Genomic DNA, 17,087 nt, shown 5'->3' with positions numbered 1-17,087 from the left:
AATTTAACAAACATTTCTTGTTATAATTTAATAAATATTTCTTATTATAATTTAGCAGGCATTTACAATTCAACAAACATTTTCTGTTATAATTCAATAAGCATTTACAAGATATTTTAAAACTATATATAATTCACATGTAATATAAAAAATTACATACATTCATTTTCAACATATATTTAAATTACTATAGGTATTCAAAGTTAATTTGTGAAATATAAATTCACTTACAATTGCATTTATAAATATTTACAAAGCATTGTTTACTTAAATACAATGATTTATAATTACTCACTTTTGTAGGTGTCTCAGGCATGCCCATAACTTAGTTATAAATAAGCTCAACTTGATTATGTATAATGGGCTCCTTTGCAACATATTCTTCAATGCGCCGATTTCGTCCTGTGCTAGAGTCAACCCTGCATTTGCTCCACTTGTTGTTTTCCTGTGCTTTTGACTCATTGGCTCACGTTCATCTTCCTCTTCAATGATCCTCTTTCTGAAAGGATTGCTTGCAAAATGTTGGAATTGAGCAACTACATCCTCATCGTTACCAACAAGTATCATAAAGGACAAGCTGATGTCTTTACCGTTGTTGCCAGTCATCAAGTTCGGAGAAGAATAAGCGAGGCAATCCTTTATTGTCAATGGAACAATTTTGGTAACTGTTCCACGGTGATTGGTTGGTTACTGAACATAGCCAAATTGCTGGACCTCTCAGATGACCATTTGACACTTGATTTCATTCATGTTATACAACCAAATGTTTATGCTCGCGATTACCTTTGCTTTCACAACCATATCCCGATTATCTTTCTCTTCTTTTGCGTCTTTATAACGACACCACTTTACCTACATAATGAAGTTTCATTCATAGTTAGTCTTATATTGCATTACTTATAAACAAATATATAAAAAATACTTACATTTTCCCTGATCAACCTTCACAATTTCAAGTAATATGGACAATAAAGAATTTGATGACCAGATGCTCTTCGATCAGTCCCCTCCTCGTTTTTTGACCAACTCAACATTATAACACTTGAAAATTGAGGAAGAATATGACCTCCCAGGGGCCTTCTAATAGATATGTGTTTTCATATCCAAACCTATAGGAATTCATACAATGATTAACACACATTAATACATAATATATTTCATCATTCATGTTAAATAATATTTTAGTTTAAATCAATATTTTAAGTACAAATGAAAGAATAACTACTTCCAACAACACCAACATGCCACTGATGTATATTCTTTCAGTCTTCATGTATATAGCTACTCAGACTTGCATGGATGTGTGCAAGTGTGGCAACTTCCTATGCATATTGGTCAATGCGATCCAAGTCTTTTACTAATTTAATATCCGAACTATAGATCAAATTCTCACCATCAATGAATAAACATGTGCCCAAGAAGTAGAGCAAAAATGCTCTCAGTTCTTCATCCCATATATTATTGGCCTTCCCTCAAACATATGGTAATTTTTTTTCATTCTACTCGCCTTGATGCGGTCAAAGTGATTCATCAACTATGATAACTTCAACCTTTCTTCTAAAAACGCATTATCTTTTGCTTCCAAATAAATATCACACATGTATATGAAATCTACCAATTGATGTTCAATCACTAGTTTTCCATAACACTTAAATATGATGAACCCTGTCATGTTCTTCAACATGATGACCATCTCAATATCTTCGAAATAGAATGTATTGGTTGTCATATTCTATAACTACACAATGACCTCTAAGAGAGGATGCCTGATGTTCTATGGTGTGATCATCAAGAATATTTGACAATGCATACGATCAAGCCTCTCCTTCACATTCTCTAATAGAAATAGAAACCACTAGTGTATTTGAAACCAATAGAACTAGTGCATGTAGCATGTTTGATCACTCACCTCTCTTTATGACTCTCTCTCTCTCTCAAGTATGCAGTCCGAGTTCAAATTTCAGAGGGTATTCCATCTTCTTCTTCTTGTGTTTTTTTTAGAATTTAGGACATTAAGATTTTTTGTTTTGTTTTTTCAATTAACAATTAAGTTTTTTATTTTGTTTTTGCAAATGAGCTGAATGCAACATTAAATATGATTAATGATTTCACATACTTTATTTTAGTTAGAAACTTAAAATTTTATGTTTTTTTAGTTAGCAAATATATGTAAATGGTGTTTGTTTAGGACATGTTTTTTATTTAGTTTTAATTTTTTAAATAGCACAAGCCACAAATATTTTATTAGGTTTTAATTTTTTTTTCAAATTATCATTAAGGTATTTTTGTGTTTTTTTATTTCAATTAATATTAAACTTGATCCCATGCTTGATATTTTAAAGTTCTTTTTCAATATATATATATATATATATATATATATATATATATATATATATATATATATATATATATATATATATATGAATGATGTTTGTTTAGTATTTACGCATTTGATTTATTTTATTTTTTAAATAGCATGAACCACGAATGTTTCATTAGATTTTAGGGTTTTTTTGTGTATTTTTTTTAAAATTAGCATTTAGGTATTTTTGTATTTTTTCATGTCAATCAACACTAAACTTGATTCCACGTGCTAGCTTTTAGTTACAAACTTAGAATTTTAAGGGTTTTAATTATTATATATCTAAATGATGTTTATTAGGATTTCGGTTTTATATTTAGCTTTTTTTAAATAGCATGAATATTTAATTAGGTTTTAGTTTTTTTTGTTTTTTTAATTAGCATTTAGGTGTTTGATTTGAACTTTTTTAATAAGGTGAATATTTAATTAGGTATTTTAGTATTTTTATTTTTAATCAACATTAAGCATGATTTTACATGCTTAATTTTAGTTAGAAAATTAAAATTTTATTTATTTTTTCAATTAACATATATATGTGTGGTGGTGCACAACCGCAAAGACCGATCCTGCTCAACATGCGGCAGTCGAGTTGCTTGTGGAGTTCTCCAAGTTTAAAGGACAAGATATGGGGCTTGTGCAGGGGAACGACCACCAGGGATTAAGTTAATGGCGTCTTAACGTTGTCGGGGCAACACCTTGGGCATCACGTCTTGGTACTCATTCATCACTTCTTGGACTTCAGCCAACACCTGAATTACATTCATCCCTTCAGTGATTTCCCTCAAAGTATAAACAACAGAAATAAACAACAAGAAATAAAAAAAAAACTGAAAATTAAAGGAAATAAAATGACTGAATTTCATATCCCAATCAACTGCTTAATTACAAAATCTCTCCTATAAATGACTATCTAATTTCATAACCTTCTAAAAAGTTTAGACTTATCGAAGGCTGTCAAACCTAAATGGATCCAGTTAATTTATTAGATCCAGTCAGTCATGTTGTACGCATTAGACCTAAATAGATCCAGTTGGTCCAGCTTGGATCCAGCTAACAAATTTGATCCTGTCACAAATGTTGGACCCTTGAATGTAGTCAGTAAAACAGATTGGACCTTTTTCACCATATTAGATCCAGTTAAGGGTGGTTTACTAGTGAATGGACCTTCCTAAACTATATATGTTGGGTATGTATGATCCAGTTAAGAAGCGAGACAATATATATGATATGATCCAATGTATATCATATTGGACTGCATAGAACTGAGTGGATCAAATTGGGTATGGACTCAATTAACTAAAATAGATCCAATCAATAATATTGGGCTCAGTAGACATGAATGAACCCTATTGTACCATATTGGATCCAGCTAATCAAATTGGATACTGACCATTATATTGGACTCCTGGATGGACTCAATTGGACTATATTGACTATATTGGATGAAGTTGACCAAATCAGATAGTCAATCATATCGGACTACTAAATGGATTGATCTGAATTATAGTGGATCTGCATTGATCCAGTCAACTAAATAGATCCAGCAAAATATATTGGAATAAGTAGACCTGAATTGACCCAACTACACCAGATTAGATCCATTTAACCAAATTAGAGTTAGGCAATCATATTTGCCTCAATCTAAATGGACCAAACTGGACCATATTGGGTAGAGCCTTCCTGAAACTGTCGTGCGGACTGCCCAACAACTGCTCCAATATTCTTCTTTACAGAATAGTATGGGTAGAGCTCAATATCTCTGTGTGTGTGTGTGTGTGTGTGTGAGAGAGAGAGAGAGAGAGAGAGAGAGAGAGAGAGGATCGTGTAGAAGTGGAAGACGGAAGAAAAGGAGAGAGGAAGGGTTAATGGCATGGACTAAACTGGAGAGAGAGAGGTGCTTTAAATTTCAAAAAAAAATTGCACTTGGCTCCTTAAAATAGTTTATTGTCTAAAGCGGTTGCAATTGTGCTATTCCATATAAAAGAGATTAAGGAGCAGTTACTGCCCCATAAACCATTCTTTCCCGACTTTCCCATCCCTCTCTCTCCACCCACAGAGAGAGAGAGAGAGAGAGAGAGAGAGAGAGAGAGAGAGAGAGAGAGGTGCTTTAAAAAGAAAAAAATATTTAAAAACAAATTGCGATTGGCTCCTTGAAAATAGCTTATTGTCTGTAGCGGTTGCAATCGTGTCATTCCATATAAAAGAGACTAAGGAGCAGTTACTGCCCTATAAAACCATTCTTTCCCTACTTTCCCATCTCTCCTAGCAGTACACCTGAATATTTTCTTTTTTTGGTGCTCTTAACAACCTCAGCTTGGACTTTGTTACGAGAGTAAGAAATAGAAGTGATAAGCAAGAAGTGACTCTTTAACGAAGATTTGGATGCACGAATTGTGAAACCTTTAAGTAGCATAACAGGAAAAAGCAACAATATAAATAAGTGTAAAATACATAAAAAGCATAGTTAAAACATGTATTTTTACTTAAATTTTTTTATTTCTATGAAAATCCTCATTATATATATATATATATATATATATATATATATATATAGAGAGAGAGAGAGAGAGAGAACAGTTCAACCAATAGAATGTGAAGGCCCATATAAAGTGATCTTATATGGTTGAGCCATGTGACATCTTATAAAGTATGGTTATAATAATATGTAGATACTTTATGTACTTTCATATGTCAATTTTTTATTTTATGATGTGCTGAATTAGAAAGAATATTATAGGGTGGTTACAATTAGGTTATAATTTCAAAAAGCATATACAGTGAATGTTCTCTTTTGCCTCCCCGTCAAGAAAGAAAATTGTCCCTCTCTCATTAGGTTTAGAGAAGAAGAAAATGCCACATATAGAGCTTTTGAAAAATCTAACTCATCAAAATCTACCGGTGCAACAATTGATTCGAGTACGCTTTCACATTATGTTTTATTTGTTTATTTCTGATCTTTTTAATGATTTAGCATGAACAAATTTAGGGATCAATCAATATGATTTCCCTAATCAAGAATCCAATAATTTGTATCAGAGCTTCTTGTTCTTATTAAATCATTGAAATATTTGATTTTTCTGTTGTTTTTTTGTTGGGTTGTCGGAATCCCATCAAATTCAATTTTTCCCTTTGACCGCTGACATTAGGGGCCATTTATAAAAAAAAACTCTTTTTTTATTTTTTATTGTAGTCGGTGGTGTGGTTTAGGGTTTTGCTGGGACCGGTGACCAACCGCAGGGGTGGTGCACCCCTTCAATGGTCGTAGAAAACTAGACGACTTGTCGGACGTCGTTCGGTCTTTGGCGCATACAGCATTGGGTGCCTGCATATGAAACGAGGAGGAGGGGAGGACTGGACGATCCTCCCTGGCCTCTCATCAGTTTCGGTGGGGGGCCATTTCCCCCTCTTTTTTTTCGACGTTAGGGCGCAAGTAGAGGAGGGTTGAATGACCCTCCTTGTGCCATTTGGTTGTGCACGGACTGAGGTAGGCCTGATCCGACCCTCCCCCTGTGCTTTCGGTCGATCGGGGGGTTACCGGACGGAGGAGAGGTCGATCAACCCTTCCCCTTTGGATTTGGTCGACCGGGGGGGTGCTGGACAGAGGAGGGGTCGATCGGCCTTTATCATTTGGATTCAGACGACAAGGGGGGCTGACTTGGGGCTTCAGTTCGCCCCAACCACCACCGGGTGACCAGGGTCCGACAATCAACCTGGTTCGGTCCCCATCTGGTTTGCGAGGACCGTCCTGGGTCGGGTGTGGTCTGATCTGACCTGCGAATCAAATTCGGCCTACGTTAGGTCAGGTCTGACTTGACCCGCAGGTTGGGTGTGGTCCGACCCGACCCGATGGGCCAGACCCCTTTGCATGTGCTATGAACTAATAAAAAAGAATGAAGACTTTTTATTTTATTTTATTGGGTCTACGCTATTAAGTATGCATTTCGAGTCCCTTTAGAGGGTTGACTTCAGATATATTTTGAACCCTATTTGAATTATGACTTTTTTTTTCTTGTTCATATGCATGTAACTACATATTATATTTGAACTATGTTATTCTTTTCGAAATAAAGGTCTAATATTTTAAAATGAGTTGATTGAAACATGTTACGAAAGTAACCTCTCTTATGAAGATTGAATTGTTTAGAATATTAAGATATTTGTATATATGATATTCATGAGAATAGTGATCGACCCAAATGAAGATTACTATTTGGCCAAGCTCAAATATACTTTCAATAATAAATATGGGATGATTATCAAGTTTTTCATGTGAGCAATGAGTCGGTCCAAAGAAAGGCTTGTTGTTTGACATGATTAATTGTTCATGTTTGATTATTGTAATGAGAGTACCACTTACAAGTTGGCATTTCTGTGCAAAGACTAAATGTCAATGTTGTCCTGGGTATCTTGTGATGGGGTTCACCACAGTTTAAATATGTTAATTAATGTCAATGCATGTGAATATGTATATTAATTATGAGATTGTTGTAGTTTGTTTTGTTCTTGATTCAGTAAATTCTTCTGTTTCTACAATATCTGCAAATATCAATTTAATCCTTGTTTTGAATGGCTCAGATTTCAAAAACTGAAAAGAAAATGTTATGATTGTTCTCGAGTGTATAGATTTGGATCTTGCACTTCGAGAGGATCAACCCACAACTTTCACAGATAGAAGTTTCATTGAGGATAAAAGAAACTATGAGAAGTGAGATCGATCCAATAGCATGAGTCATATGATCATGAAACATGTAATTTTGAAAACCTTCAGGGGCGCTATGTCTGAAGAGGTTAATGCCAAGAAGTTTCTTGAGGAAATTAAAAAACATTTTGCTAAAAATAAAAAGGCTGAGACAAACACTCTCCCTTCGAGTTTTATTTCGATGAGGTATAACGGTAAAAAGAATATAAGAGAGTACATTATGAAAATGTCTTATCTTGCTTCAAAACTAAAGTCCCTAAGGTTAGAGTTATCTGAGGACCTACTCATGCATTTAGTTCTGATATCTCTTCTTGCATAATACAATTAATTTAAGGTCAATTATAACTGCCAAAATGATAAATGAATTCTAAATGAGCTCATTTCACATTGTGTGCAAGAAGATGAAATGATGAAACAATAAAAGACATAAAGTGCTCACTTGACAGTTACCTCTAAAGACAAATTTAAGAAACGGAAAAAGGATAAGAAAGTTGATGTAGACCCTCCATCACAGAAAAAATAGAAGAAACATCAAGATACAAAGTTCAGTTGTTTCTTTTGCAAAAGTGAGGGTCACATGAAGAAGGATTGTACCAAATATCATGCTTGGCGTGAAAAGAAAGGTACCATCCTTACTTTGGTTTGTTCTGAGGTTAATTTAACTTCTGTACCCAAGCACACTTGGTGAATAAATTCTATTGCTACCACTCACATAAGTGTGTCTATGCAGGGTTGCCTAAGTTACCTAACGCTAATTGATACTGAAAGATTCATCTATGTGGGCGATGACAAATCAGTTCAAATTGAGGCAATAAAGACTTTTAGGTTATTATTAAAGACTGATTATTATTTAGATTTGAAAGAAACATACACTGTACCATCATTTAAATGGAATTTGGTTTCTATTTTCATAATAAACAATTTTAATTATTCTTATTTATTTAAAAATAATCTGTTTAAGTTGTTTCTTAATTCAAATATTATTGAAACTCGTTCTTTATTTATGGACGATAACCTATATTTATTTAATATTGTTGCCTCATATTATGAAACCTTGCATTCAAGTTCACGTGGTACAAAGCAAAAATTAGCTAATGAGAATTTTGCTTTATTATGGCACAAGCGCTTAGGTCACATTTCTAAACTAAGAATTGAAAGGCTTGTAACGAGCAAAATTCTTGATTCTCTCGATTTCGCTGACTTTCAGGTTTGTGTTGAGTGCATAAATGATAAACAAACAAACATAAGAAAAAGAAGTGCCGACAGAAGAACAAACGTCTTAGAACTTATTCATACGGATATTTGTGGGTCATTCCCTATAATTTCTTAGAATGGTCAACAATATTTTATTACGTTCATAGACGACTATTCACATTATGTGTACCTATATTTGATTCATAAAAAGTCTCAGTCACTTGATGTGTTCAAATCATTTAAAGCTGAAGTAAAAACTTAACTTGACAAAAGGATTAAAGCTGTCAGATCTGACCGTGATGGTGAATACTATGGTAGATATGATGGATTAGGTGAACAACGTCCAAGGCCATTTGCTAAATTCCTAGATGAATGCAGTATTGTCTCACAATACACCATATCAGGCACTTCTAGCATGAATGATGTTGCTGAGAGACGAAACATGATCTTAAAGGATATGGTAAGGAGTATTATTTATCATTCTACTTTACCAGAATCTTTTTGAGAAGAGATATTAAAGACTGTAACTTATGTACTAAATAGAGTACCAACTAAAGCAGTAACCAAAACCCCATATAAAATATGGACAGATAAAAAGCCTAGTATGAATCATTTTTATATTTGGAGATGTCCAGCTGAGGCAAGGCCATATGAAAAAAAATGGACTCAAGAACGATTAACTACTATTTTGTTGGATATTATGAAAGATCTAGGGGTTATAAATTTTTTTGATCCTATGAATAAGTCATTTTTTGAGATGAGAAATGCTTGTTTCTCTGATGATGTTGAGTTTGGGAGAGGTGATATGGTAAAAGACATTGCTTTTGAAGAAGAATATGTTTCTCTTCCTACAATTATTGTTGAGAATGATCAGATTTCAATTTTTGACATTGCTCAAACAAATCTAGAACAAGGCAATGTTCAAAATCTCCCTATCCAAAATCTACTTTTTACTCTTGGAGTACAAACTCAATAACCTCAAGTAACTCAAGAACAAGTGCCATTAAGAAAATCCACTAGACAGAGGAGAATAAAAATTCTAAATAATTATATTATTTTTCTTTAAGAACATGAGAGTGATATAAGCGTAAAGGAAGATGATCCAATCAACTTCCAACAAGCTATACAGAGTTCTAACTCTCAAAAGTGGACATATGTCATGCATGAAGAGTTTAAATCCATGAAAGACAATGGCATATGAGATCTTATCCCATTACCTGAAGGTGTGAAACCCATTGGTTGCAAATGGACAATTAAAACCAAGAGAGATTCAAAGGAAGATATAGAAAGATATAAGCCGCGTCTTGTTGCAAAAGGGTTTACTCAAAGGGTAGACATTAACTATACAAAGACTTTCTCTTCAGTTTCTACAAAAGACTCTTTCAGAATAATGATGGCACTTATGGCTCATTTTGATTTGGAGCTACATCAGATGAATATAAAGACTGCATTCCTTAATGGTGACATTGATGAGACAATATATATGGCGTAACCAGAATATTTTATCTCAGGCGATGTAAAGAAAATAGTTTACAAATGAAAGAAATCCATCTATGAACTTAAGCAGGCTTTCCGTCAACGGTATCATAAATTTCATCAAGTTGTCCTCTCATTTGGTTTTTAGATGAATGCGGTTGATGAATACATATACTATAAATTCAGTGGAGGTAAATACATTTTCCTGGTTTTGTATGTCGATGACATACTACTTGCTAGTAATGATATGGGTGTGTTGCATTAAACCAAAAATTTTTGACGAAGAAATTTGAAATGAAAGATCTTGGTGACACCTCTTTTGTATTAAGAATTTAAATACATTGAGATTGTTCTCGAGGTATTCTTGGATTATCACAAAAAATCTATATCGAAAGGATACTTAACAGATTTGGCATGAAGGATTGCAAACCGGGTGACACCTCTGTTGTTAAGAGAGGCAAGTTTAATCTTGCTCAGTGCCCCCAAACACCAGTTTGAAGTTAAGGATATGAAAAAGATTCCTTATGCATCTGTTGTAGGGAGTCTTATATATGCTCAAGTGTGTACACGCCCGGATATAACATACATTATTGAGATATTAGGTAGATATCTCAATAACCCAGGTATAGATCATTGAAAAGCAGCCAAACGGGTTATGCAGTACTTACAAAGCATAAAAGATTTCATGCTCACATACAAGAAGTCGAATCAGTTAGAGACCATTGGGTATTCTGATTCTGACTTTGCCGAATGCCAAGACAGTCGTAGATACATGTCAGGTTATGTCTATCTGTTGGTCGAATGAGTTATTTCTTGGAGGAGTGCTAAGCAGACGCTCATTGCATCTTCCACTATGGCGGCAGAGTTCGTAGCCTGTTATGAGACATCCAATCATGGAATATGGTTACACAATTTTATTATTGGGTTGCAAATTTTAGATAACATTGAAAGACCATTAAAGTTGTTTTTGTGATAATAATTCGCAGTACTATATTCCAATAACAAGAGGAGTTCATCAAAGTCAAAACATATAAACATTAAGTTCCTTGTTGTTAAAGAAAGAGTGCAGAATGGTCAGATTTTTATTGAACATATTGGCACAAACATTATGATTGCAGATTAACTTACCAAAGGTTTACCACCCAAGGTCTTTCACGGGCATACTACTCGAATGGGTATTATATCATTTAATGATATGCTGGTTTAGTGAGAGTTTGTATTCGGATGTTTTGAGATAAAATAAAGTTTCATTTTATTACTTCAGTATAAGGCTTAGGCTCTATTTTCATTATGTACTTATTTATTGTGATCTCACTAAAGAATAAGGCATGACCGATTGGAAATAGACATGTTTGGATCATATTACATGTAATTTTTATGCTTCACATCCATACTTGATCTATGCCATTGGTTATGTCAATATACATGATCATTGATGGGTCTAATTACGATGATTGTAATGAAGATCGTTTTGGTTCTATGTTGACATGATCGATGGACCAGATTGTTGGAGATGTCATCTAGTAAGACAATGTTTTTTAGCTCATAAGGATATTGTATAATGTGTGATTGTATGATAACATAGGTGGCCCAAGTGGGAGATTGTTAGATATTTCATATGGGCCTACATATATAATTGATCACACACTATAAACTGTCTAAGGTGAAGGCCCATATAAAGTGATCTTATATGGTTGAGTTATATGACATCTTATAAAGTATGATTATAATAATATGTAGATACCTTATGTGCCCTCATATGTTAATTTTTGATTTTATGATGGGCTGAATTGGAAAGAAGACTATAGGGTGGTTACAATTAGGTTATGGTCCCCAAAACCATATATAGTAGTTGTTTTATTTTGCTTTCCCATCAAGAAAGAAAATTGCCCCTCTTTCATTAGGTTTAGAAAAGAAGGAAAGGCCACATATAGAGATTTTGAAAGATCTACCGGTGCAACAATGAATTTGGGTACACTTTCACATTATATTTTATTTGTTTATTTCTGATCTTTTCAATGATTTAGCATGAACAAATTTAGGGATCAAGAAATATGATTTCTCTAATCAAGAATCCAACACCAAAATCTATAACCAATGATAATCGATAGTGTTCCTTCTTTAGCTAGCCATAGAGTTTTTCATTTATCAGACTTTACATATTGCATTTTTATCATTCATTTAGTGAGCGACATATTTTTTATTATGAATTTTTGATGTTTAGATGCACTTTTGAAAGCGCTAAAAATCAACGGCTTACAATACTATATATTGTAAAGTTTTAAATGCATTGTGAGTCATCAATTTTTTACATTTCGAAAAACATGTCTATATATCATAAAGTCTTCGTGTAAAGCATATTTTTTACTAAATAAATTATAAAAAATAAATTATAAAAAATAAATAACAAGGTTCAATCGATAAGATGCTCAAGCATTTGATAAGAGGAGCCGTCTAATTGTCATTGGTTGTAGATTTTAAACCTTCCTTTGGTTGGACTATACCTCCTTCTCCCTATATATATAGAGAGATTTTGTTAAAAAAATATTAAAAAATAAAGTATAAATTCCGTCACATAATAAGAAGCATTGCCAGGTCACAAAGGCTTCACCTTCTTTATTAAAGGAAATTCACTTGACATGAGACTACCACAGTTCTTCGAGACCTATAGGAGGTATTTGATTGTGTAGACAACAACAACATTTGTGCAACTAGACGGGCTCATGCACGTCTGCAAACATGGGACACTTATGTATCCCCACAACATGTGACATTCCAACCCCATGGAAAGCCAGAAAAAAAGTCAAACAAGATGGGTTAGGGGAAAGGGTATACCCCTAACTACCCTCATTCTCTCTTCTCTTCCCTTCACTTCCTCCCCACCCCCACCCTCGAACTGCAATGTATTTCTCCAATAAGCCCTATACAAGTGGTCTCTCTCTCTAAAGCGAGCACTATCGATAACCCTCTCTCTGCCCGTCGCTCTTTCATAGTTTTTTTCATTGTGTTAATGCAAGAAAAACCACATGATTTCCACTTGAGCCAACTTTTTTTATCCAAAGTTTTTTTTTTATAGATTTGGTATGTAAATGAACGTTTTCATCTATGTCACAAAGACACATGAACACAAAGACATGTGGCATCGATTTGACTTGAAAGTTTGACTTTTTTTTGAACAAGGATATGTAATTTTTTATTAATAAAAAACTATTTTTTGATATTTTATTGTAAAATGCATCTTTTATTGAAATAAAACCATAAAATGTTAAAAATAATATTAAAATATGATATGTATGTGTCAGTGTCTATGTGCACGTATTCGCTCATGTCACCAAGGACATGCCATTTTACATAGGTTTTCATACTTTATCACTACAAGAATACATAGCCATAGCAGTGACATTTTAGCAGCGACTCAAAATAGTGATTGTTGTTGGGTGGGCAATAGGGGCAACATTAATGGTAGCGGCTCATACATAGGTATTGATAGCTACTTTCTCAAGTGGCCTTTGATAATCTACTATAACCACATTAGTGGCAGCTATTTGGTAAGTAATAAGGGTCCAACTTTTAGTGGCTTCTAATACACAAATATTAGTAGGGATTTTTTAAATAGGCCACTAATAATCTACTATTACCACATTAGTGCCGGTTGTTGGGCAATTAATAAGGGCTATTTTTAGTGGTTGCTAATACAAAGGTATTAATAGGTTTTTTTAAATTGGTCACTAATAATCTATTGCAGCCACAAAAGTGGTGACTATTGGATAGAAAATAGAGGCGACATTTGTGGTTGTTGCTAATACATAGAAAATAAGGGTGATGATCTATTTCAGCAACACAAGTGAATGCTATTGGATAGAAAATAGCAGTGACTTTTAAGTGGCTGCTATTAACATTTTTTAGCAGCTACAATGTAATGTTGCTGCTATTTACCTCATAGTAGATACATTTTATGTCGCTGCTATTAAAAGCTTTTTGCCGTTGAGCCTTTTCAAAAATTGTACTAAGAATATGAACAGTGGGTTTATATCTATAAATTTACAATATTTCACTCATATTTTTCAACCTCTCTCTTTCTCTAAGAAGAAAGAAAAGAGTGATGTTCAACTACACCCATACCTGTTACACAAATAGCCATTGGGCATGGATAATCCTCTAAGAGAGCACAAGAAAGACCAGTCAAGCAAATTGAGTTCCACATCATCTCCTAAAGTTCAGCCATGTGACCGAGCTTTGAATTTATGTATGCAATATGACATTTATGATTTATACCTTGATTGTAGGATTGATACACATTTTCCTTTTATTCAAGAAGACTTGATTCTTTGGTACAACAATGAATTGACACAACAAAATGACAAAGATAGTTTGAGCATGTTGAGGGTTTGTATGTAGATCCTTTGAAGAATCCAACAGTGAACCCTCAACACAATAGAGAAAATCATCGATTGCCTGTAGGTGTTCTAGAAAATAGTCCAATTGACCATCTTTATAATTCGAAAGGTTGAAGTTTGCCTAAAAATTCAGAAGTTTGGAACCTCCAATTGCAAGGCACGAACAATTGGACAACTCAGTTGCAAGAGTCGAATTTGGGGATTTGTGTGTATGCATGTTTTGTTGAAAATAGGGCTTATAATTAGTGTTTTGTGTGTTTATCAATGTTTTGGCTTTTTTTTTTTTAATGTAAATGCTTATTGAATGTGATCTATTTTCAATATATGGTTTGCTGAAAAAGATATTGTGAAAAGCATTGAGGCGTAAAGAAGAGTTCCATTAACATATGAAGTGAGATGTACGACTCAAGGTGTAAAGTGGCTGATAATAGTGCTACCAAAAACAACAACCCAATTTTTTGATTGCTGAAGAGCAACAAAAGCCATGTATATGTAGCCATATTTGTGCTATTTTTTACTCAATAACAACAACATTTTTACTAATAGCAACGACAAATGTCACTGATAAAGCTCCTTATAAATGCATGAAAAAAACGAACCAAGTTGATTGATTTTCAATTGGCCAACCCTGTTTGATCTAGAGTTATGACATAGAATTTGGGGATTTATGTGTATGCATGTTTTGTTGAAAATAAATAGGGTTTTAGGGCTTATAATTAGTGTTTGGTGTGTTTATGAATGTTTTGGCTTTTTTTGATGTAAATGAATGTTGAATGGGATCTATTTTCAATATATGGTTTGTTGAAAACATTGTTGTGAAAAGCATTGAGGTGTAAAGAAGAATTCCATCAACATATGAAGCGAGGTGTAAGCCTTAAAAATAAAATTTTAATTTAAAAAAATAGAAATAACTAAAAATATAAATAAATAAATAAATTTCTTTATTAATGAAGCAATAACCAATTAAAAATAAAAAAATCTTAAATAAATACCAAAAATATGAGAATAACACATAAAAGTTACATTAATGCAACAACTTGATCGATGTAAGCATCTAACAAATAAAATATGAGCATTCATGAAAAATTAAATAACAAAATCATTAACAATCAAATTTCTCAACGTCATGTCATCATCATATAATGTATATTAGCATTAACAACCAAAAGTTAATGTTTTGTCTAAAACTCTCCAAAATGAGAGTATTACAACATCCACAAATACAAATGAAGGACTAAAAGGATATGTAAATGCCGATAGTCCTATGATATGAATTATGTCCAAGGCTCTTCTTGTGTGCCATCATCAATATCCATGTCTTCGATATCATCATGAAAAGTTTATATAGAAAAGACTATAAAAACTCAAAGAGTTGTAGAAACAGATAATAAATTAAAATTACATACAAAGCACAAATAAGAAAGTAGATAAACAAATTAATATATATAAGGATTAAACATTTGTCTTTAAGAAAATATTGAGAAAATCATGATAAATTAAAAAAGAAAAAAACACTTTGTAATATTTAATTTATCTTTACATCTTGGGAAAGTACTTTGTGATAATGAGAATGACGATTTAATGGTTTTGGCATATTAACTTTATCGGACTTTTTTTTGAAACATTTTCTGATTGAAGTACAAATAAATATATTTCTAAAAATTTCTTTATAAAATGAAAGCACTTTGAATGCATGCTACAATATTGCATGATCTCATCAAATAGATTTCTCAGATAGCTTGAATTTAGTAAATAATTGATTGTGTGACTTTTTCTAGTTAATTTTTTTGAATTTAAGGATATTAATAAATTAATTTCAAATAATGTATAATACTAGTTGAGAGCATAATCTATTTCAATTTCTAGTTGGGTGAAGCTCCACCAGTTTATACAGGCAGAAGGTTGTCGAAGTGCATCTTTCGTAATCGGTCCTTCTGATATTCACTCAGCTTTCTGTACCACGACAGAACTACAGGCCACTAACATCGACCTTTCAGCTTTTCACATGCTACTCTGCTTCTCTTATGACCTGCCTGTAACATAAAATATCAACTCACAATGAGTCCTATTATACATAGTAATCACTATACATAATAATACCTATCACAGTAAATCATGGCCGACTGAAGCGATTTGTGCATCAAATCACTTTTAACAAACATCATTTCATTTGCTCGTATCATCACTATACAATTTAGCAAACTTAAGTACAAATCATGGTAACCTCATAATCGCTATACATAGTAATCACTATCACAGTAATCGCTATCGCATTAATCGCTATACAGAGTAATCGCTATACATAGTAATCACTATCACAGTAATCGTTATACAAAATAATCGTTATTCATAGTAATCATTATATATAGTAATCACTATACATAATAATACCTACAACATTACATCGTGACATACAGTAGCGATTAACGTACCTTGGTCACACTTTTTTCCTTTTCATCCCCTCCCTTCCTCTGCTTTTGTACTTATTCCTTCCTTTGCTCCTTCGCGTCCATCCTCTGCTTTTTCCTTTCCCTTTCCTTCTCTTCCTCCTCCTGCTTCTTCCTTTCTTTTTCCTTCTCTTCTGCGTGCTCCTCCTTCCTTTGTCTTTCATTTTCTTCCTCGTCTCTCTTATCCTTCCTTTGCCTTTCCTTCTCTTCCTCGTCCTCCTCCTCCTTTCCATATCTTTCCTTCTCTTCTTCGTCCTCCTTCTCCTTTCTTTGTCTTTCCTTCTCTTCCTCGTCTTCCTTCTCTTCCTTATCCTGAATTTGCTTCTTCCTTCTTCTTCAATTGTCTTTGCTTCTCTTCCTCCTCCTTCTTCAATTGCCTTCGCTTCACTTCCTCATTCTCCTTATTCTTCCTTTGCTTTTCCCTCTCCTCATCCTCCTCCTTCTTTTGCCTTCGCTTCTCTTCCTCCTCCTTATTCTTCCTTTGCTTTTTTCTCTCCACCTCCTTCTTCTTT

This window comes from Nuphar pumila, chromosome 5, assembly GCF_984573655.1.
Source record: "Nuphar pumila chromosome 5, dmNupPumi1.hap1.1, whole genome shotgun sequence".
In the NCBI taxonomy this organism is placed as follows: domain Eukaryota; kingdom Viridiplantae; phylum Streptophyta; class Magnoliopsida; order Nymphaeales; family Nymphaeaceae; genus Nuphar; species Nuphar pumila.
Note: the sequence above shows the minus strand (reverse complement) of the source record.